Genomic DNA, 24261 nt, shown 5'->3' with positions numbered 1-24261 from the left:
ATTCATAAAAACGTCAATAACATCATAACAAAAAGTGATCTACTAGTGGCAGCGGTAAGGAGAAACTCTCCTGTAAAGAAACTCAAACAGCAGCAGATCAATTAGTGAGCTGACCTTTCTGCACTGTCTGTGCTGAAACTAATTATTAAACTGGATGACTGTGATCTACTTAGCTGAAGCATCTGGTACCGACAGTCTGTATAGGATAACCTGTATTTTATACGTCACGATGACAGTCTTATTATTCTTGCTCAACTGTCTTAAAAAAATATGATGTTTCAATCAAAAAAATCAAGATTTGATTTTTTTTTGGTCATATCGCCCATCCCTAATTTGGTCAGTTGTCATAGAGATGGATCTGTCGACATGCGACAATGCAACAGATCGACACTTCTATCTCTATGACAAACTCCATTCGCTGATGAATACCATGTCATACGGCTGAAAGCTACAGACAAAGCCAGTAAATGGACCTTGAGTTGGGATTGTTTAGTCAAACAACTGTTTTCAATTTGAGGAGTGAACTTTGATGTTTAAGTCATTCAGGTTTTAAAATAAGTTCCATCATTTGAGGAACCTGTGTGACATTTCTGAACATTCTTCTTCTGTGGTGTCCTTACTTTTCAAAATCAGCTCTGGTCTCTGGGACGGCCACGCGACGGAACAAACTTCACAGGAACACTTTTGACCTACGTATGAACGACAGAAAACCAGTGTTGCCAGGTTCTATGTGACAAAGAGGCTTTGATATGTACTTAATGAATGAGCTGCTTCATCACCTTTTGCACATTTACTGCATTAAAAAGGTAAAGATACTGATACTGCATCAGTACTAGGAAACTATTTAAAAAGTGGCAAAGATATCAGAAATCTCCACATAGCAAACAACCCGGACTGGAGCCAACTTTCTGTTTCTCTGTAATCCAAAGACAGCATGTTCATTAGTTTGAAGTAAATCTCTCCACCATCCACAAACAGTCTGTGCAGTCATTGAGTTCATGATGAGTTGAGCAAGTCAACACAAAGTTAATTTCCTCTGCATGAAGGCAGTGCAAGGTAAGGTCTTATCTATTCATTTCTTAGAGTCAAAAATGCATTTGATTCTATCTGAATAGATTTGTGTTGAACGCTTTTGTCTGAGTATCGGCAGAATCAGCGCCTTGACGCGGATTCTTTCAGAGAGAGAACACGTTTAAACTAACATACTTGACACTCACAATGAAGTCTGGAGGTCTCACAACAAAATGTTCACCGATGTTTACCTCATCAAAAACATTTTGAAGGAGAAGGCCAAACATAACTCTTCACTTCATTTAATCCAAATCATCTCACTAGACAGGGACATCACAGGAAGAATGATTGTTGCAATTCAGCTTGAATGGATGCTGCCTGACTTTAAAAAGAGTAAATGTTGAGTGGAATTGAGGTCAAAATGTTTCCGGTGAAAAGTTTTATTATTGAGATTTTGCTCAAATGCCAAACACGCACATCTCATTCGGTATCAAACAAAAGATTTTAATAACTTAAATGAAGACTATATCTTTTTAAAGACTTCCCCTCTACTCACTCTCATCCCATTATGATTATATAACATATTTATGTCTCCACAATACATTACAGATATGCTTTTCACAGCAGGTTTTTACAATCAATGACGTCACCTGTTTAACTCCTAAATATAACAAAGAGCAGGACAAAGCGGTGCAAAGGTTCATACTTGCTCTCTCAGCTGGAATGGACAGTAAGAACGGAGCAAGTTGCCAAAATAAGGAAACTCCGGCCAGTAAGGCCATGGACGAGGCCATGCACTGGACCACAAAGAGTGAACATGTTTTGCTCATGAGCTGCTGTACTTAACGCAGTCCTCTCTCCTCCTCACAGTTCTTCATCTTCTGTTATGAAGAGACAAGCTAAGGCTGTTATCAGTCTCTGACTGGCACGAGCAGATACGATGACAAAAATGTAGACAGGCAAAGAAACACACTCAACCAGGCAGCAAGAGGCAAACACATCTGAGAAAAGAGAGGAAACAGACTACATATGAAAGTATTATTCAAACAACAGAAAATTACAAAAGTACAGTCGTATAAAACAAGTACTTTGAAGATGTCATCTTGGCGTCTGATGTCTATTATCTGAGATTTAATAGGCTATATGATTAATTAAGAAAACAATTGTTAGATTAATCAGTCATGAAAGTAATCGTAAGTTCCAGCTCTTAAAAGATGTGGCTGCCGATTTTCTATATTTATGCAGCAGCTGTAGACTTCCGCTGTTGTCCAAAAACTGTTGAAAACACGCCGTTGCACTGGATGACGTGTTCCTTCACCACAAAGACTACAGTAACAGTAGTTTGCTTAGAAACAGCTCCTAATAATACTAATAATACTAATAACAGTGATCACATTTTCAGTCTCTGGAGAGTAGTTCCTTGTCGAGCAGACGCTACTTATTCTATTTACAGAGCTTTGCTAGCTTACTGTGCTACACATCACAACAATTGTAAATTTGTAAAGATCTTTAGTATAAAGACATGACGTTGTGATATGTAGCACAACAGTTATTTATCGAGCAAAAGGATAGAAGAAATTACACAATTAATCAGCAACTGTTGCTTAATCATTTATGTCATTTTAAAACAAATATACCAAAATTTCTCTGGATCCAGCTCCTCAAATTTGAAGATTCTGCTGCTTTTCCTTTGTTTTATGTGATAGCTAACAGAAAATCTTTGGGTTTTGGTGTGCTGGTTGGACAAAACAAGACACCTAAAGGCTTCATCTGGAGTTCTGGGATATTGTGATGGGCATATTTTTTCTATTTTTTGATATTTTACGGACCAAATGTTTAAACGATTTAAGATTTTTAAAATAATTGTTAGTTGCAGCCAGTAACAAGTAATACACAACTTCTTACACAGAAAAAAACACACACGCACACACAAACAAACACATACACACTTGCTACACGTCTTTGCATCACTAATAATGTCGGTAACAGTGCATGACATTTAGCAGTGAGGAGGCGCGTGCTGTGTCAGGACGCTCTGCACGGAGAGACACAGTGGAGGCAGTGTCACACACAATGGCCCAGTGTTTGCGTGACAGAGTGTGTGTGTGTTTGTCCGTATGTGTCTCTGCATTTTATCTACATGTCTGTATATTCATGTGAGTTGTACAAACGCCTCTATGTTACGAGACATATGTATGTACACTGTGTGTGCATGCCTGCTTGTAAAACTGTGGCCTCAGCAGAAGAACAGGGGGCTGTGTCCCTCCAGTCACCCGACCAGACCAACCGTGGCCCCCCCCGAGTCCTTGAGACCTCATGTTCCAGGCCGGTGCTTATGTCTCCAGGTCCTGCTAATTCATTTAATCATTTACTAATACCAACGGCCATACCATTCGGGGCAGACAGTAGCAGAAGTCGCACAAGTAACGCAGTCCATCATTCACCTCATTTCCTGCAGAATCCTTGTATCACTTAGAGGTCCTTAATCAACTGACTGACTCACTGACTTGGTTTCGGGGTTGCTAAGCATAGGAGACAATTTCACTGTTAATTACAAAAAAAAAGAAGAGAAAATTACTCTGTGATTTCTTCAAGGCACTGATGCGAAATGAAGGACTGAATGTTGTGCAGCTTTGCAAAGCCTCTGATTCAATCTATATTAACTTTTTACACTATTTGGAAAAGTACAAAGGGATTAAAGGGAGCATTTTATTGAGAAGATATTTGCAATAAAAAAAAAAGCTCGATCCAATTTCACGTTTAAAATGAGCAATATAGTCTCTTGGAGTGGGATGAAATGACTTCTTCTGATTTCATAATTCAACTGAACCATAAAAGCTTTTGGAAAGTCTGCTCTGCCTTTACCAATGTGTTAAGAGACTAAAACCACTTCCATAATATGAGACTGTGGGGTAACCATCATGACACTTTGTCTGGTGTCACTGGTGCAGGTGAAGAGCCTCGGCCAACATATTACGACTCAAAATTAAAGCATTGTCCACTCTTTGCATACCAGAAAAGGCTCAACAATGTGGGGCATTTATCACATGCTAATTGGTGCTTAAATCATGCTGCACAGAGAAATAACTTGTTCAAATGTTCAAATACTCATAAACAAGGCTCATTAGGACTCAATCAATTTCCAAGCCAGTGAATTTCAGACAGGTTGTAAACAAGCCAACAGTTCAGCGACATTATCCAAAAACCGGTGATTACGAACCAGGTGCCAATCCTAAACATGACATGCTGCGATTGAGAATTCATTAAAATTACTTAGCATGCAGAGAGAGAGGGTGAAATGAATCACTAAAAGTAGTGGAAACATTGCTGAAATGTGCGGACTTCACCAAATCTAATTTAAAAAAGGGGAGAAAAAAAAGAGACCGAAGCTCATTATAGACAATTCAAGGATCCCTTATTCGTTTACTTCTCAATAAAGGCAAGAAATCAGTCCTTGGTCAGGGGAATGCTGAAGGTGTGGAACAAGGTCAGATTTCTATTTGCTTGGTGATCAAATGTCAGCCTGTATAACTGTGTGCAATTATTTTTCCGGGTAGGTGGTGGGCTATGTATATCTCATGTCAAAGATTTCAGTAAGATGTGTGACTTTTGTGGCCATTGTTTGTAGTGTTTTTGTACATTTATGAAAAAATCATAATAAAAATATTATTTAAAAAAAAAAAGGATCCCTTCTTGCTGATTTCATGTCAATCATTCATAGAACATTGCAAAAATATCCTATTTTATATAATGAACAGTATAAAATAACACCCAGTTTTGGAACATTTGAACTTGATAAAAGGGTACTTGAGCTCATCTGACTGGACTATTGGGGGTACCTCTGGCATTCACCGATCTAAACCACTTCATTTGGGAGGTAAAACCCAGTTAGCACATCTGAAATGCTGCTTATAATCTCTCATTGATTCCACACAAGTTTGACTACTACTTTAAATAAACCTCAGAGTTTATTTAAAACTTGAATGACTACTCATTTCTACCTCTATTAGACTTCTGCTAAGAAGATCTCAGCAATTAACTTGGTGGGTGCAGTGTGATCATTACAGATGAGAATAATGAGCCAAAACTATGAAAAAAAAAGACCCAAGTTGTAATAAACATGAATTATCCTTTCAGTTTAGAGCCTCAGTTTAACCCCAAAGTCCTCATTATCATACACCAGTGATTATTTTGGGCCCTGAGCCAGTGTTTCTGAAACACTGCACAAAAAGGCTAATGACACAGCACATGGCCATTAAAAAAAAGGGGAAGCAGTTGGTTTTGACTGTTACGCTGAGATTTGACATCTGACCTTCATGACAACTGAGGCCATTAGCCGGAACACGACCCCCGGCCGTGTCAAACTGAAGTCTCTAAAGTCAAAGTGACAGAACGCAGGTCTGTGTTCGGAGAGCCAGAAATACACTGTGAAGGAAATTACAAATACTACTGCACACGTCTCACGTCTGAATACAGTTACTGCGCATTGGAACCACATTTTAATTACTGCATATGTAATCGTTTTTAATTTCTACTATGTTTAATTATGAAGGATCTTACCATGTAACTTTTCACTGAGAGAACTTCAGCCCGATTATATACTAAAGTACTATAAACGTAACAGAGGGGTTCATGGAGCGTGAGCAGACAGAGATGTCTTAGTCTTTGGAAGTGCGAGCGGGGAGTTTGAAAGGCGAAGGCTAAAGGGACGTGTCAGGGGATGGCAAGATTGTCACAGAAAGAACAAGACCAGATAAGGAAGTATGAGAAAGTGTTCACTCGCTCGCAGTTCTCAGCAGGTGAGCGGAGGCAGAAGCGCCTCCAGGAAAGAAACACTGATAAGTAACAAAGAGCTGGCTGTTGCACCGACCGATTGCTTGTAAGAGTGACAGAAAGCTCTGTAGCTTTCATGACTATATATTGTGTGTTTGACTTCGCCTTTTTCGCTCTTTGTCTAACACAGACACTGTGTGAACGTGTAATGCTCTGAGCTTTAGTAAAGTGTGACAATATTGTAAGAGATTTGTGTCTCGTTCCTCTTTGTCACAGCGGAGTTGCAAAATTGCCACCACACACACACACACACACACACACACTACATAACACCGTAAACACACTGGTATTGACTGCATAGAACTTCACCGACTGATTATCCATTCAGTTCTCTCCAGTGAATTAAATACTGACTTTTTTATTCTGTTCTAAGCTTCATTTCATATTCTTTGCATTGCGTATTCAGATCCACACAGAAATTTCAGTCTTCTGTTCTCTAATATCTGTAGAAAATGATTTACATCACGTGTTAATGCCATATATACACGCACACGTTGTTTTTGCTAATTATGTATTCTTTGTGTAATCTTTTAATCATGCATCGTCTTCATTTGCATTTCTTTCATGTTCTGATTTAAAAAGCATGTTTTCTTTTTGTTTATTATCTCATTTGTGAAAATAAACATGTAAGACAACACCAACTCCATCATTTTGCACCCCACTCAATCACTTTTACACAACAGGGTACACATTTAATTGGAATAACATTACCTTTTCTGAAATTTTGAAATCTCATATTAAATGTAGCTTTTATTTGATTTTCTCTGATTGTATGAACCAATCTGTTAGTGTTTTATTTACTATTATGGACATCCATCTCAGCTCCCTCAGCGGCGACGGAAGCAGCTTCCTCCCCCCCCCCCCCCAACAGAAAGAGAATAAAAACCGTCTTACTCAGTAACAGAAGAGAGCAGAGGAGTGGAAAGAAAAAGCAGAGTAGCAGCTGCTGCTGTATGTAAACAGATAAACAGAAAACAGACCAGGCTTCACTGAGCCGTGGAGCTCCACACTCACTCACACACACACACACACACACACACACATACACACACACACACACTTGGTGAAAGACTCAGATCTTAAGCTTTAAAGACGAAGCCTCAATGGATGTCTAGAGTCCAGTGAGGCACCAGGCAGCCTCTTGGTTATAGTAGCTCTCCTGAGCCAGAAGCTGGAACAAAACAAATGGCCGACACTATGCTATGACACCTTTAGTGAAATTTATCAGAGAAACGTGTGGAGGCACAAACGCGTCACATCAGATTAGTAGGACTGGGTATCATTCAAACATTTTGGATACTACTGCCCATGCCATATGACACCGAAATGATACCTTTTTTGACACCTTACCTTTGAAAAATATAAACATGAATTTCTTCAAAACAAAAAAAGCCAAATGCTAAATCTTTTGGATTAAAAGGCAGCTGTACACGAACTTTGAAAACTGGTGACATTTTGAGTTTGACAGTTCATTCTTGACCTTTGCAACAGCAGTTGACATGAATAATCTTTTTCCTTTAAGGTCTCCTTAACTTGAAAAGGGAACATTGCCCTCATTAAATACAGTCTAAATTTATTATTCTTTGCTTCCAGCCTCTCAAATGTGTAGATTTTCTGGCTTCTTTATTCTTCTATGACAGTAAACTGAATATCTGGGTTGTGGACTGTTGGTCGAGACAAAAGAAGACATCTGAGGTCAACTTGGGTTTTGGGAAACAGTGATTGACATTTTTCACCATTTTTTCACATTTTATAGACCAAATGACTGATCGATTAATCAACAAAATAATCAACAGATTAATTCACAAATAGAAAAATAATTGTTGCAGCCGTAATCTGATAGAAGAAAAAGTAAACACTATTAATCTGGCCAGAAATTCATCAGCATGTTTTGTACTTAACAGTTTTCGATAATCTGTGTAACAGGCACATTTAGGTCAGTACAAAAAATAAGTATTGAGGTTTGATACCCAGCCTTAAATATTAGGATGATTCCAATCATCTGGTGGCACGTCAGCAAGAACATCAGTGCTCAGATTCATCAACAGGGAAAAAAAACAACTACAAAATGCATAAAAAATAGAATAACATAATGAAAACATTTAACTTTCCAAACATGCTTTATCTGCCCAACAAAACAATACAAGTTAGCTTACAGCAGTTAGCTTCAGGAATCCAGAGTCAGAGCAGTCGCAGACAGAATGTCTCTACGAGATAGAAGTGTCTGTGAATTACAGCAGCTTTGTTCAGCTATGGTTATTTTAGACGCGACGGCCACTCCAGCTGTAGCACTGCTAATGTTAGCACTAGTGTAGACTCATCACCAGATGCAGTGGAGTTTGTCCCTCTTCGGCAGTCTGGGTTCACTGTTTACCTGGAGACAGACTCTGACATAGAGGCTAATATGAGAGTGCTGCGGTATCATCATATCACTTTCATGCTCCTCGGTTCCACTTGTTTTTTTCCTCTTTTCCAGAGGACATCTACTTTCTTTCTACACCAGTAGCTTAAACAATGCTTTGCGGTAGGAAATGGGCATGTACTTTGACATGCAAGACAAAAACTGCAGACTGACTGGCTGTTGACACGTTTATTTCTGCTGTGTCAGATCTATCCATCGGGTAAAAAAATTTGCAAGTTTATCATCATAATCGACATAACTTTTATTGTGATCCCGTATCAAGATCGTTTTATTGCCCGGCCCTAAAAGAAGGCAATCTAAGTTGTTGCAGCAATGCACCACCTCTCCATCTATCAAATCAACAATCCAGCTCCCCTCTCTCTCTCTCTCTCTTTCTTTCTTTCTTCCTGTCTTAGCCTATCATGTCTTCACTCCTCCATCCCTCTCTCCCTCAGTGTCCTCTAAGAGGACGTTTTTATTCTGTCTGGATTACTTGTCCTAGTTGGCGCTGGGTTTGCTAGTGGGGAGAGAATTTATTTCCTCCGGTGGAGCCTTGATTTAAAGCACTCAGGTCAACTTGATTCTGGGTCATCCTCTCCCCTGTCGTAATGAACCAGGGCAGTGTTAGACAGCAGACAGCGTATCGACAAAAACAAGGTGTTGAGGTGCTACAGGATGCCACAGCTGGCCAGCTGTGTTCAGAGCTGAGCCAAAACACATCAACACATATTTGGTGGCCCAAAAGTAATTCAATATTCCACGGTGTAAAACATGAAGCAATATGCTGAACTCAACTGAACTCATAAGCACTCAACTTACATTAGCTTATGTCCATATAAGCCATTTACATGCCATTTGATGCTTGTAAATAGCAAGCAAGCAATCTTGCAGTAAATCTGTGTTTCTCGGGCGGGACTGATCCTGCAGGGCCTACTGACCAACATATTAATCATTGCAACACAATCACACTATGAACTGCTAAAACTAAACACTATCACAACTGTGTGGTCAACAGTTGTGATAGGTCAGATCACCAACAATGATAAGAAGCCCTACCTGGAAGAGTTGGTTGTGGATTTTGGAAGGAAGCAGCAGAAAAGCTACACATCCCTGAGAATCAACAACACTTGTGTCACTTCTGTATTTCCCTTCACTGAAAATATGAGTATGTGACAAATAAATGTTTGTATCTTGGAAAAAATACAACACTTCTGGACTTAGAATCATGCAATGTCCACATTATAATCCCTGTTAACCTAATTCACAGCTGTACTTCGCCCTGCCTGACACGGCCAGGTCAACACTGCACCAACAGTCCCACCATTGTGCTGTCTTCAATCCAGTATTTAGCCAATCCGGACAAAACCAGAACTCACTGCATGCAGGATCTACTACAGGTCAAGACAGACCGAGACCTCAGATCACCCAAAAGGAAAAGTGTATGATGGCCAATGACTTGAACCAATATTTAATTTCCAAATATGTCTTATGTGCAAAACATGTCTTGATGCCTTAATTAGACTGCAAAAACCAAAGACATTCTGCTGTTTAGACACATTTTCTACAGAATCATCAATCATGATAATTTATTAGTTTCACAGAAAAATAAACAACTTAACTTTTGTCATTTGAAATATATTTTCATTTTCTCCTATTTTAAAAGCGCAGTATGCTATCTCTAAGTTGCAGCATTTAGTCTTTTCTTGTGTTTTTACATTTTCACTACCAGATACTACTCTACTATTTTAAGAACTTGCTATGGCACTAAAAGAAATAGGTCTGTTATTTGTATGACATAATTGTACATATTTACGTTTTACTGCATTGCTTGTTGCAGCCTTTTTCAATAGAATATCTATTCTATCTAAAGTTTCTCTTTTTCTCTTGCTTCTCCATCTTGTTTTTGTTGTTTTATTGAGAGGAGGGAGGGCCACAGACAAATAACGCCAAATATATTTCATACAGTCATACAGCTACAAAAGCCTGACTGAGCCAAAGCATTTTGTCATTCTGCTTTCATCAAGTCCAATAATGCCTGAGTGTTTGACACATGCAGGTGTCACCAATCATTACTTGGAAATGCATCCACTACTGCACCTAAACTGGCACTAAAACAACAGTAAAAATGACCTGACAACTTCACTTAATGGACCTTGTGGTCATACGTCAGTGCCAGCTGAATAATGGAGGAACAAAACTGGGATATTCAATCAAAAAGCAGTTAAATGAGCAAATTAGACTAGAACGAAAATACTCTAAAATGTGAATCAAATGAAAAATTAAAGTTTTTATGAGCAATAACATCTACTTGGACAAACAAACTAACGAGCAACCTGCTCTGACTCAAATGTTAAGACAGACTGAGATATGCTGTCAATCAGCTACAATGTTCTTGGTGCAGTTTGAATGAAAATGAAGCTGTACAATGTGGTAGAAGAAAATAACAAACACTTTGAATGATCTCAAAAAGGTTCTTGAGCATTCATAGATTGGACTCAGAGGATGATTTTTTTTTTTCTCCAATTCCCACCTCAAACTGATTCATCTTCATCTCACAATCGTCTGTCTGCCAAAGATGGAAATAAGATTTAGAAGGATGCAAATAAACAACAGGTAGACTGAAAGCATGCAGTGGCATGTTAAGTGCAGCAATAGGCAGGACAAACATTTTGATGAGTTTTGACAGTAAAAGCCTGCAAAACTGCAGCAATTGAAGCCCGATGCAGTCACAAACCAATGCCTATTTTGTTTGAGTCTCTTAAAATTAGAGCCAAAAAACCCAACAAATTGTTTTATATCTATATTAAACAAAGACAAGCATGCAAATCTTAACTCTTCTGTTAAATGAAAAGCAATTTCAGCTCTAGATCTGCTGCTTGTAACTATAAAGATATAGACAGATTTTCCATCTGTGCACAGATGCACAACAGAGCTAGCAGCAGGTCAGAGGGAGGCCAGATTAACCAGCAGACACTGTGCAACCTGAAGGATTTACAGCACTCTTACTGCTCACCTTGTAAGCTTCTTGTTTATCTTTGTTCGTGTAAACTGAGGTTTCTTGTAGGCAAAGCCGGATCTGCCATGGAGGCCTAAAAACTAAAAATCAACTATGATAAGGTACTTGTACTTTCAGCAGTGCCTGTATTTCATCACGTAACATACCGAAAGGAAATATTCTTCAAATAGGTCATGAGGTCAGAATCAGGTCTATTAACACAGTGGATTAAATCTTATCAGAGAGAGGCAGAAACAAGACAGCGAGTAAAACAGACTTGCCGATAAACATCATCGCTGTTACTGCACCATTTAGAGGCAATCCTTTCAAGTGTTTGCAACCCCTTTCCTACATGCACCTTAAACTTGTGAATGTTTTATTTCCATGTTAGCTTCTTCAGGAAACAGGAACTGTGATTACAGAAATCTTCTTCCACAGCTCTAGTGAGAACAAAAGCCATGGATTTCCATGAGAAAGCATGTGAAAAGTCATTTTTATTGCATGATGGTTTTACATAAAGCCAGCAAGCCAATGAGAAGATTAAAAGGTGCCCTGTGGAGTTTAAATTCACTTTTTAATTGCCAAAATGTATTGTGTGTATCGATGAGGTCTGACTGCAACTTACATGAATTATTTTAATTACTGATGATCAAATTTTCTTGATTAATGGTTTAGTCTATGAAATGTTGAGAACTAGTGAAAAAACTTCTCAGAATTAAAAGGTGTTTTTGTTTTGCAACTGTATGTTTGGTTTGACCAAACCCAAAACCCAAAGATATTCAATCTATAACGATATAAAACAGAGAAAAAAAAAGAAAAAAACTTCACATTTGAGAAGCTGGAACCACAGACTATTTGGCAACTATTTGTTTTGATTGTTTACACGTAGGTTTGCTAGCTTGTCGTGTTTGTCTCCGCTACCTTTGCAGGTTAATTGCTACACTTCTTTGTATGTTACCAACACCAACAGTCGATCGGCAGAATATCATGAAAATACCAGCAGGAATCTGCTGTTTGAGGTTTGCGCGATACAAACAAACCTGAGACCCACTCGTGTAAAGTTGCTCCATAGCACCACTAGTGGTCATAAACTCCACAGGCTACCTTTAACATTGTGAATTACCAAGTCTCACGAGCCAAACGCCATGTCTTGCACAAGCACTGCATATTCAACAAAGATAAGTTATTTTTCCATATACAGTAGAAGACCTGTGTGTGAACCGCTGAACTATCGTGAACTTTTCCAGAAAATTGAACCTAAAATGTTGTAAGTTCTGTGTGTTTAAGAGGCTTGAGTCTTTTCTTGTAGACCTAGCCATCTGCATTCCTGTCTTACAGTCCATTAGGCTAACTTTGAAGAAATATAATTCACCTCTTCTCTCCAGCAAACACTTTTAAGTAAAGATTCAGGTCCTTCCATGCCCAAATAATATTTTATTTACTTTTCTTCCTCTGCTTTGTTGTCATTTGGGTATCCATTAGCTTGTCATCTTCGTTATTGTGTGATGGCTCCTATTTATTCCTTGAGATGCTTTTTTTGTGAATGTACGGGCTTTTATTTCAACCGCACATCATGAGCCTATTTCTTTCTGTTACATCAGCAAGAGTCTGAGGTAGCAGCGACCAAACTAGGTTTACAGCTTTCAAAGGGATATCCAGAGCCTCCAGCCAGGGTTCCCGGCCTTTCCTGAGAGGACTCCGCACTGATCCTCGTTCTCCAACTCAATTTTGAAAAGGATAAATGGTCTCTGAATGGCTGTTTTCTAGCAGGACCCAATTTTCTTGTGTGGGTGGCTTTACAAAAGGCCTTAACCTCAAAGCAGGGAGAACCTGGCCTGCAGCCTTTCTGCACGACAGCAGTAGTTCATGTTTAGGGCCTGTTGTCCCGGTTCTGGGTGGGGTTATTCGTCCATCTGCTCCGCACTGACATGAGTGATTTGTGTTTATTTTAGACGAATCTGTCTGTTTATTTATAAAAGGGTTTGACCACAGCACGCCCTGGCCTCCAGGTTCTGACTGCCCCTCCTGCTACGGTCATCCGGTTCACTCTATCTCCAGGCAGATTCAGGAATATCCTTTTCATGTTTCTCTTTATTTTCTAAATTGTTCCTCCTACTCTTTTTCCCCTCTTTAGTGTCCTCTCTCTCTCTCTCTCTCTCCCCCTGTCTGGAGCTCTATCCCACTGTTGAGTCATTTCACTGCCTAATGATGGTTTGAGTCCCCGGCTAAGACCCAGCCAGAGTAAACAAGGCTTAGACTCAGCCAGCCTGCAGTAAGTGTCACTTCTAATCTAATGCTAAACCAAGATGGGTGCGCAGTGGGCCTGTACTGTCCCAGTAACTGCAGGCATGGGCAGCGTAAGAGCTGTGCATACTGATTTCTCATTTCACTATGCTAAAAAACAAAGATCTGCCTCCCTGCATTTGTTAGATTCAGAAAAGCAGAGACAGAAAAAAAAAAAGAATGAAAGTACAATTGATCATCACAATCTGTTTTTTTCCTGCTAGACAGTTTGGTGCTCCTCAGAGAGCGAAACGCTGCTGCTGAGTGAGCTCAGGTGTCACTTGAGGTTTTGTTCACATAAAGAAAATGAAGGTCAAATAAAAATCATCATCAATCACAATGACACAGTAGTATTCCTAGTTATAGCACTGTTAGCAAGAAAATGCCTCTATGAGCCTAAAACAACATGAAAGCTCATCTCAGGGTTTCCCCCCATACATTCATTTATTTGCGGCGGCCCGCCACAATATCAACAATGACCCGCCACATATTGATTTTCTATTTTTGAAGCTGCTCAACGTATATATGGTTGTTTGGCTTTTCCCCGCAGAGAGGACAGCTGGCTGAATCAATACAGAAGTTACACGTGGTATCATGTATCATGAACACTTCTGCACAACTTTGTCTTAAACTGATGCATTCAAGTGAACTGAGAAGTAAGTCTGTCTATGTTCTTAGCACGATCTCGGAGACCCAACTCTTCAGATAAGTTATTAGCAAGTATGCGGGACTCGAGCGGACCTCTCGACGTGCCGGGGAGCATGTAACATTAAATTAATTTATTTGTCACAAAGTACTTGGTAATTAAAATATTTGCAGTGGAGCTTATATGGAGGTATTATAAAACAATTAATTCTTTTTTTCACACCTACATCCTCAAGTAGGGGTCTCAAATTCTGCAGGACCAGGCAGGTTAAATCGGGTCAGGTCTGAAAGGCGTGGGTGGGTTTGGGCCTTGGTTTTAGGCCCGTGCAGAATTCTGTCCATATGAATGATCGGCCTCACTTCAGTCATGCTGACATCACTCCCCTCACCTGTACACTGTTGTCCATTTTCCCTATGTATGCCTAAACAACACCATTTCTTGGCCGGCTTTACACAAACATAGCACAGATTGAAACAACAGAAAACAAATATCTATGCCATCCTTACATGTGATTTTGTTATGTGACATTTTCAAATTATCTCCAGTTTTGGGTGTTTTGTTAGTATCTAAAAGGTGGAAGTATCATGAAGGCAACATTTTAAAAAGGCTGCAGACCGTTGGTTCCTCATCTTGATTTATTGGGAGCCTGCTGACTGCTGAACAGGAAGGTAAAACCCAGCCTGGGCAGTAGAGAATTGATCAGAGCTGTTGCAATAAAGGCCACAAACTGTTACCGTATCTCTGCCACAGCTCCACTGCCTGTCCCTGCAACTTCTTTAGACTAATGCCGCAACTGGCACTGATCAGTTAAGACAAGCTGGGGATCACCAGCATCATGTCTAGACACTAATAGACTTAAAACATGTTGCCTCTTCTGAGGTTTCCTAAAAGGAAGCTTTCAGGCAGAGTTATGCCAGTAATCAATATTTAAACAGATACAGCTGTTAACACATTAAAAAAGATCCTGCTCTTCAGAAATCTGTGCTGAACAGCACTGGTTATCCCTAGTTTATAAAACCTTAAAAACCTAATGGGCAAAACATTAGCGGTTAACAGTGTGGTATGTGAATGAGCAGGAATGTGTGTGTGTTTATATTGAGGGTTTTCTTGCAGAGTGAGCCATACTGAACTAAAAAATGGCATTTGCAGACACATCTATCTAACACACTCGCTCATACAGAAGGCCTACCTAAAAGGAACAACACCAAGGGCACAGACAACAAACAGTGACAAACACACACACACACACACACACACACGTACAAGAACACTCATACCAACCATAGCCTTGGTGATACCAGGCACAACCAAGCACCGAGAGCGTGCGGTCAATTTTAGACCAATGGGTGCAGAGCACAGACAGAAGACAGAGCAAACCAGACATTAAAGAGCCCATCTCAAACAGCAGAGGGAGAATTCATGAAAACAGCCTTCAAAAAGCATGCACACACACACACACACATACACACATACACACATACACACACAGGGACTGTTTCAACAACACTTTCAATGTTGGCAGAATTTTGCCTTTGAAGTTCAACAGCTGTGTTTCTATAATCTAAGAGGCATTTTGCTCATCATGAGAGCAGAATAAATGGACTCATAAGGCCTCATATGCACACTATAGACTATTGGAAAGCATTTTTTTTTTAGATATATACTGTATATCTAGAAAACATAACTTAAATACGACACTGAAAAACCAGAGAATTTCATGTTCGTATGAGTAACCATGTGCAAGATTCAAACTGGAGCAGAGAGGCTTGCTGTGTTTTCCACAACAATGTGAGGAAAAAACCTTTACAATGCACCCCTCGGTCAAACGCCTTCCTGAACACAGAGTGCAGGCCACAAGCTATGAGTTCACTTCCTGTTCACAATGCTTCCCTGAATCCGATTGGTGGGTGTGTTTCTCTGATGGGCTTTTTTACACAGAAACATGCAAAAGAGCTACAAATACAGGATCAGCTCAGAAGAGGATGTGAAAACACTGAGTCATAGGGGACACTCTATATGCATGAAAGACTATAAAGATGTGTTTTAATTTTGCTTTTAATGTCAACAACACGCTGTGCTTCATGAATGTCAGTATGCAGAAATGCAGATTTTTAAAAAAGTAGAGAATCGAGTGGCTCCACAATGTAAACTAAGAAAAACATCTTTGTTTTAAGCGTGCCGGCATTAGATTTTTTGAGATAATGCAATGGATTTTTAAAAGGATTGTTTGAATCTAAGTGCTTGGTCACATTAGAAAGTGGCATCAAAAAAATTCATTCTTGCATCCTTGGAAATACTACTTGCAGGTTGGGCAGTGGTTAGCATTGGTTGCAGGGGTGAATAAAACACAGTAAATATAATTTCATATCAAACTATCAATATAAATATATCATGATATGATACATTTTCTGCAAAATCTATAGAGGAATTGTTTATTGATAAACAAACAAAGGAATGTACTTCATTACATTGATGCAAAAATCCTATAAAAATATGATATTGCCTATTAAACAGTCATGATTATCAATTTGCAACATTTCCCACAATGGTCTCATAAATGTATTAAAAAAAAAAAACAGAGAGAGATGCCAAAGTACAAATAAGTGTATGAGTTAGTATAAGTTATTCATAACTTGTTTATCATGTTTATGGCTGTTGGAATGAAAGCAATTTCAAATATATTATCCCTGGATAGAGTTATAGCAGCGACCTGCTGCTTGGAATGAGTTGTGGAGGAGGTGTGAAGGGTCCTGTGTGTTACAGGTCGTTTTAGATCAATGGACTGGGTACAGAGCTTTGATAGTGGGGACGGAGTGTCGCCTGTTATTTTACTTGCATAGTTGATGATCCGAGAAAGTTTTGATTGTTTGCATGTTACTAGTCATTCTAGCAGAGGAACTGACTTTACAATTGGTCAGTGGTGCAAATTAGCATATTAAAGTCCACCAAAGTTTAACTTTTTATGCAAATGCATCACACATTTAATTCACCTACACCAGCGAATCCGCTAATTGCAGCACTGAAATTTCATCCTGAAATTATAGATTAGATAATCTATACATTTCAGATTAATGCTGGATGGAGCCCTGAGAGATAAGAAAAACACAGTCTTAAAGGGGAAACGTGATTTTCTGTTATTTATATACTGTTATGATGTCATATATCTATACTAAACATTAAGTTAACATGTGTAGAAATGCTCCCTGCGAGTCAAAAGCCCAGGCTTCAAAAACTTCAATTGTAACATTTTGTTCCATCTTGCCGACAAGGTTGCTAAGGTTGTTGCTAAGGCTTTTTCAATGGGTTGTTGTCCATTCTCATATTTCAGATCGGATTTCGGCTCAAACATGTACAGGTGTTTTTGAGAAGTTGACATTTCGAGGAAAGAACAAGAAAAAGAAGTGAAATCCTACTAACAGTTTGTTTCATGATTTGTTGACATAGCCTCCCGAGCGGCCAGAAGTCTGCTGTGATGCACCTTCCAATCAGAGCAGAGTATAAAAAAAAGGGCTTTTTAAAAACTGTAAATCATGCAAAAGATACTCCAGTAGAACCCCAGATTATAAACATAGACCTGGACATGTGACCCCTTTAAGTCATAAAGAGCCTTTTAACTTATCTGAAGCATTTGGAGATACATGGTTTTAACTGGACAGCGACCATTTGCAAATAAACTCACAACAGCAAACAAATCTGAGCATGAACACACACACACACACACACAGGGCCGATCAATTTAGACAGCAGGGTGCTAAAGCCCTTCTCTACAAAACAACGAGGTTTGTGGTTTTATCCGCTCAGCAAGCGGTCACACGAGGGGTTCAAATATCCCGTCAGCAGGGGATCCATCATGGTGTCCACTGATCACTTTAAGCATCTACGCAGCCAAAAACCACAGCTACTGGCACAATATGGAGTCCACTATAATTTACATGCCCAGCGGTTTTAATTTGGTCTCATTCTGTGTTGCATTAGAATCGAATACAAGTACTGTTTCATACCACTGCAGCACATTCATGAAGGGCTGAAAACGTACACGGGAGTAACACAAAAGAGGGAGTAACATCCTTTTTCTTGCCACCGGTTTTTAAAATGTTCTCTCTCTCCGTCTGACTCACATTTCTGAAAATGGGTGTGAAGTGAAATGTATCTAACCAACATTCCTTCCTTAATAATTTCACTTCAACCACTATGAAAAAAGTATTAACTCTCAAGACCAAAGCTAGACATTAAAATCAACATCAAGGGAACAAGTGTGTACTTGTTTCACAGAAATAGCCCAGAAATGGGGAGTTGAGGGCCTCTTAAGTAGCCTTGATAGCTACCTTGAGATTTGCCTGCCCGCAGTATTAACACTCCAGATTAGCAGGCAGTGCCCGGTTGCTAGCTGTAATCAGAACGCTGATCTAGTATAATCGCTTTTCGATATTAAGCAAGCACGCCGGTTTCAGGCACGGCTCAGAGAAGACATCTTAAGCAGCAGGAGGTCAAGGCACAGATTTCCAAATTCAAACGTTCAAAAAGGACTTCCTGTTAGCACTGGCAAAAGGAAATTGTATTTTTTTTTTAAAAAAGGACAGATGTCATTAAACAACTTATTCGGTGCTTGTGTGTCTGTGCCTACTCGCTTTGATGTCAGCGGATGTCGGTGCCCAAGCTCCATTCCAAGTCGTATTTAAGGATGAAGTAAAGCCTGTCTCCTTCAGCGTGCCTCCTGGGCCGCCTCTGTTTCAATATTTTATGAGCAACAGCCAAATCACCGTGTCGGAATAATTAAACATCAGTTAGGGTACAAAACTACAGAGAATATATTATGGAGGCAGCTCATCAGTGAAGAGGGAGTAGCGGAGGAGAGAGGCTCCTCAGAGATCAGAGACGGCTCATTCAGACACTCAGAGGAATCTAATTTTGCCATGACACTGTATACAGCCTAATGATTTATCATTTGAAATAGCAGACGAATTACTGGTTGTAACGTGGAGGAGTGCACTGATAATGTGCAGTGTGTGGATTAGGTCCGGAAAAAGAATGGCAAGAAGGTATTGAAATATTTTGGGGTTGTGTTTTTCAAAAAAAAACAACAAAAATACCCCTCAGTTATTGTAAAAAAGTTCAAATATGTGGCTTAGCTTCATCTAAAGAGACCGTATCATTCATGCAACAGTCAAGTTGATGTAAAATAAGCCGGTTGTTTATTTCTCCGCTTGACTCAACGTGACACTATTTCAGATAACACTCCTTTATCAATCAAGGCTTAAATCCATGATCAGCATATCATTAATGAACTTTTCTTACCATAAAAAGCAGGTGGTTCATCAAGGAATGTCAGAAACAAGGTTGGTGTCTTCAGTGGATCCAATTTAAGATTTTATGTTTCAATTACAGATCTAAAACATTTTTAGAGGTTCAATCGCATTTGATCAAATTTAATTCAAATACTACATATGGATTATTTTAAAACGTGTCTCAAATCTATTCAGGTTTCACTTTAAACTATTTGAAGTGACACAAGTTTACTCGATATTTAAGAACTAAAACATAAGTAGGTCTGCGACTATACTGATTATTTTCAATGTTGATTCATCCACTGATTATTTTCTTGATTGACACTTGGTCTGCAGTAAGAAGAGAAATACCCATCTCAGTTTTTTAAAGCCCAAGTTCATGTCGTGTAATCGCTTGTTTTGTCCGACCAACAGTCCAAAACCTAAAAGATACTGAGTTTACTATCACATGAGACTAAGAAAAGCAGCAAATCTTGACATTTGAGAGGCTGGGCCCAATGTTTTGCTTGAAAAATTTGCTAATCTAATTTTTTTTTTGCCAAATGACAATTAGATTTATTGATTAATTGTTTCAGCTATAAACTCACGCTTTGCCAGATACATTACATATGTTCTAATGAGGTAAAAGATCATCATATGTTTTGTGTTGCTGTTCATTCAACTCACACAACTTGTTGCTGTTTTCAAAATCCAATCAGTCATTACTTTGACCTTCTGCTAGGGTTACAGCTTCTTAAACATTCATATTTTCTAGTTTTTTTTAGTCTTCTATAACAGTAAACTGGATATCTTTGGGTTGTGGATTTTTGGGCAGGACAACACAAGACATCTTAGTTTGCAGCTTGGACTTTGGGAACCGGTGATCGACATTTTTCAACATTTTCTAGATCAAACAACTAATAAATTAAAATCGTAACCTACACTACACTTTGCCTCTGCACTGTGCTCTTATCCCCATCTTACAGCGAGCACAGCTCTGATCATGAGTAGAGAGCTTAGGAGACTTTATGCTGAGGTGACTGATGGGCCCAGTTTGCTTTACGCGTCTATTTTCAGAGTGAGAGCTCCACTTGTGAACATCACATGTCACAGCTGAAACAAAATATATACTGTCCACTTCGGCTTCGAGCTTTGTGCATACGACACAGATTTTACAATACGTAATTAAACATTATAGTGTCGATACATGGTGACGATGTTTGTGACCTGCATGTCATTTTCAGGAATGGTGTCTTAGTATGTTTGCATACACACCTCATCACTTGCATATTCATATAAGAGCAACCGAATGCGAGTTTGTTTGCATGTCCAGCGGGCGTGTACGCATGAAGGCAGACTGTACTTTCTCTAGCAGCCCATTTCTAACACAAGCTGACAGCCGGAGTAGATGCTGAGAGCAACAGCAGGAGAAAACCGCTCAGGACATCTCCACACATCAAACATTTAAAAAGGCCAACACAGCCAGACAGGGATACCACCCAACTACCTTAACAAAGTGTCCATCTGGCACAAAGTGAGACAAACACTAGCCAAAAGATGTTTTCCATTTTTGAGTGTGCGTGCGCTGAACATGAGAGTGCATTAGAGCATGAGAGCAAAAGCAGCGACAGCGAAAGAAAGAGCCTGTAAATGGTACAGTTCTGATGTCATCATGGTTCTGAGGATGTCATAGATTTTTAATGTGGCCTAGTCTGTCTATCTGTCTGTCTGTATTGTACTGATATGATTAGCTGCTCAACAGAAAATGTGTCTCCAACAATTTTGATAATCAACTGTTTATTTATCAAGACAGATTGCTGATCTCAGCTTCTAAAATGAGAAGATTTGCTGTTTTTATGTCATTGTAAGTTTTGGACTGTCGCTCAGTTAGTTGAGTGGTTAAAGTCATTTATTAAGGAAAAAATGCCAAATATCCACTGGTTCAAGCTACTCAAATGGAGCAGACATTGGAAAACTTCTCCTTGGGCTCTAGGGAAAATGTGATGTGCATGGGTAACAGTTCCTGACATTTTATAGACTAAGCAGCTACTCAATTAATGCGAAAGATGATCAATAATGGGAATAATCATGAGGTGCATCCTTTTTACTGTGTGAAAGATGAAATAAAAGTATAACTAACGCTCATTGTAGGGCCGGAACTAGCGCCATAACAGTCAGTCCATTAGGTGATTCATCAATTGACAAAAGCAAACAGTTTTGATAATCAATTAGCTGTCTGAGGCATTTTTAAGTGAAAATAAACATTCAGTTGGAACCATTGAATGTTTTTCAAATAGGCACATTTTCTAGTTTCCATTGGCTCTGTTGGATAGTAAACTAAATACCTTTGGATTTTGGATTGTTGCCAGACAAAACAAGCCATTTGAAGCCATTGCATTGGGCTTGTGATGGCGATATTTCACCATTTGCTGACTTTTGATGGCCCAGTCGATAAACTGAGAAAATAAATCATCAGGTTAATCAACAATCAAAATAATAGTTAGTTGCAGCCCTAGCTGTAATGATTAGTAGATCAACAGAGTCATTCATCAAGCAAGTTGGTCGTTCAAACCTCTCAAATAGTGAGAACTTGCTGAATATATAATTGTAAATTAGGTTTTGGTCTGTTGGTCAATTACAGTTAACCGCCAGAGAGTTGATCAACAACACTTTTACCAATCAATTAACCATTTGCTGGTTCCAGCTTCTCATTTGAGAGGATTTGCTACTTTTCTGTTTTATATGTGCTGTGAATTTATCTTTTTTTGGACTGTTGGTCAGATATAACAAGCAATTTGAAGACACCATCTTGGGCTCTGGATTTATTTTTCAGTATTTTCTGACATTTGCAAGACTAAATGATTAATTGATCAATCAATAATGAAAATAAGTAATGTAAAAAAAAAAATCAAAAAAGCCACCCAAACAACATATTTTGAATAACGGATTAGGAGAGGATGAGTAAACTTAAAAGCATCAGACATGCTGTAGATATTGGAAGGTGTGGACACGTTTTCCATTCAAAACTTCAGAAGACGACACTGCTCCTCCCCTGCAGACTTCAGTTTGCAAAACCCAGCTTCGGCTCCGCAGAGCTTTACTCATTGGTACTCGGGACTTTTTAAAAGTAAACGCAAAATAAATCCCTGCAGCTTTCAACCGTTTTCAAACTGAGTCCGAGTGTCCCAGCAGGCGAAGAAAGTAGCAGAGAAACGTTGTAGCGCTCGTAGGAAAAGCCATGTGTAACAGTGTGCAGCGGTGTAATGGCAACATCCCGGAGAGGATGTTGAAGCGGCTCTGCTAATCACAAACCGTGAAGCAGAATTTTACAGGCGCCAGCAGCGGAAACGACGCTTTTTCGCCGGTTTAAATGCAGGTTATCAAGGCGTTTGGTGACCCTCGGAGGCGGTAAAGTGAGCTGGCTAAAACTGCTCCAAGAAGAACAGGAGTCGGACATGCCTCTCCTCCTCTACCGCTTTTTCCTCCTCTGAGAAAAATCCCCTTCTCCCCCCCCCCCCCCCCCCCCCCTCGTTTAGTTACAAGCGTTTCACTCCCCCCCCAAACAAACTGGCAACATGTTTAAATTTCTGCACTCACCTCACTCCAGGTCGAGATGTTCACATGGGGGCGAGAGAAAAGCGCGGAGCCGACAGTGATATCCTGGAGGTTTAAACTTGTCCTGTTAGTAAAGACACGGCAGAGCTGGTAAGAAAAGCCTTAGTGTGTGTGACTCTGTGAGTGTGTGTATGAGTGTGTGTGTGTGTGTCTGCCTGCAGAGTCCCTCTCTCTCTTCTCTCCAACACTAAGTCACTCCTTGAGGGCGGGGCTGGCAGGGAGGAGGAGACTGAAGCGCGGATGCAGGCACAGTGAATGGCAGGGGTGTACAATGTGGGGCCCTCGGGAACCCCACCACCACCTCAGCAACAAATAAGTTTATTTTTATTAGATGGGATTTAAAGGTGCAGTGTGTATAATTTAGTGCATTTAGCGCAACAGACTTGGCAGAAATGGAATATAATATTCATGGGTATGTTTTAATTAGTGTATAATCATCTGAAAGTAAGTAGTTAGTTAGTTGTGTTTTCATTACTTTAGAGTGAGCCCTTTATATCTACACAGGGGGCGGGTCCTCTTCCATGGAGCCCACCATGTTGCACCGCCATGTTTCCCAGAACGGACAAAGCAAACGCTGGCTCTAGAGAGGGCCTTTTGCGTTTTTCGTGAGTTTTGCAGCCACTATAGGTTCTCCTACACACTTGGAAGGGGAGGAGGTATTTAGTTGGTTGCAATCTGCAACCTCACCACTAGATGCCACTTAATCTTACATACTGGTCCTTTAAAGACCCTTCCCTCCCTGACATGTTTTAAAATATATAAAAAATAATTTGCTTTGAGCAATAATTTGCATCTGATATGTTTTTTGCGCAAGAAAAAATTCAATTTAAGTGGACATATCATGCATATTACTAGGCCTACATTTATATTCTGGGGCTCTACTGGAATATCTTTACATTATTTACAGCTCAAAAAACTCCTTATTTAAATCACACTGACCAGAGACGTCTGACTTTCATTTCTGCCTTTCATATTTCCTTACAACATAAAGAATATATGCTTTCATAGCCCAGCGATGTGATTAAGTCTGTCTCCAGCTCAAAGCACTTCATACGTCTTTAACTACGTAAACAAATAGCCAGGCCAGTGCGGTTTGCATCATCGTGTTTAAAGAAGAGTAGCAGGAGATGGAATCAAATGTAGGACGCAGGAACAGGAGGAACTGAAGAATAACTTCTTTATTTTAGCTTGAATGCAGGCAAAAAAACTGAAC

General features: G+C 39.5%; 1 protein-coding gene across 1 annotated transcript in view; it reads right to left on the bottom strand.

Moving 5' to 3' along the window:
• The window catches only part of ppp1r16b (protein phosphatase 1, regulatory subunit 16B), an 89615-nt gene extending 66392 nt beyond the window's left edge, over positions 1 to 23223 (bottom strand). Inside the window, exon 1 of the mRNA XM_067586840.1 lies at positions 23031 to 23223. The gene's annotated coding sequence lies outside the window, so the exon portion shown is untranslated. The remainder of the gene's footprint in view (positions 1 to 23030) is intronic.
• Positions 23224 to 24261: the final 1038 nt, after the last annotated feature.

Source organism: Thunnus thynnus, chromosome 4 (assembly GCF_963924715.1).
Source record: "Thunnus thynnus chromosome 4, fThuThy2.1, whole genome shotgun sequence".
Classification (NCBI taxonomy): domain Eukaryota; kingdom Metazoa; phylum Chordata; class Actinopteri; order Scombriformes; family Scombridae; genus Thunnus; species Thunnus thynnus.
The sequence above is the reverse complement of the archived record's forward strand: the minus strand, read 5'-3'. Positions and strand labels throughout refer to the sequence as shown.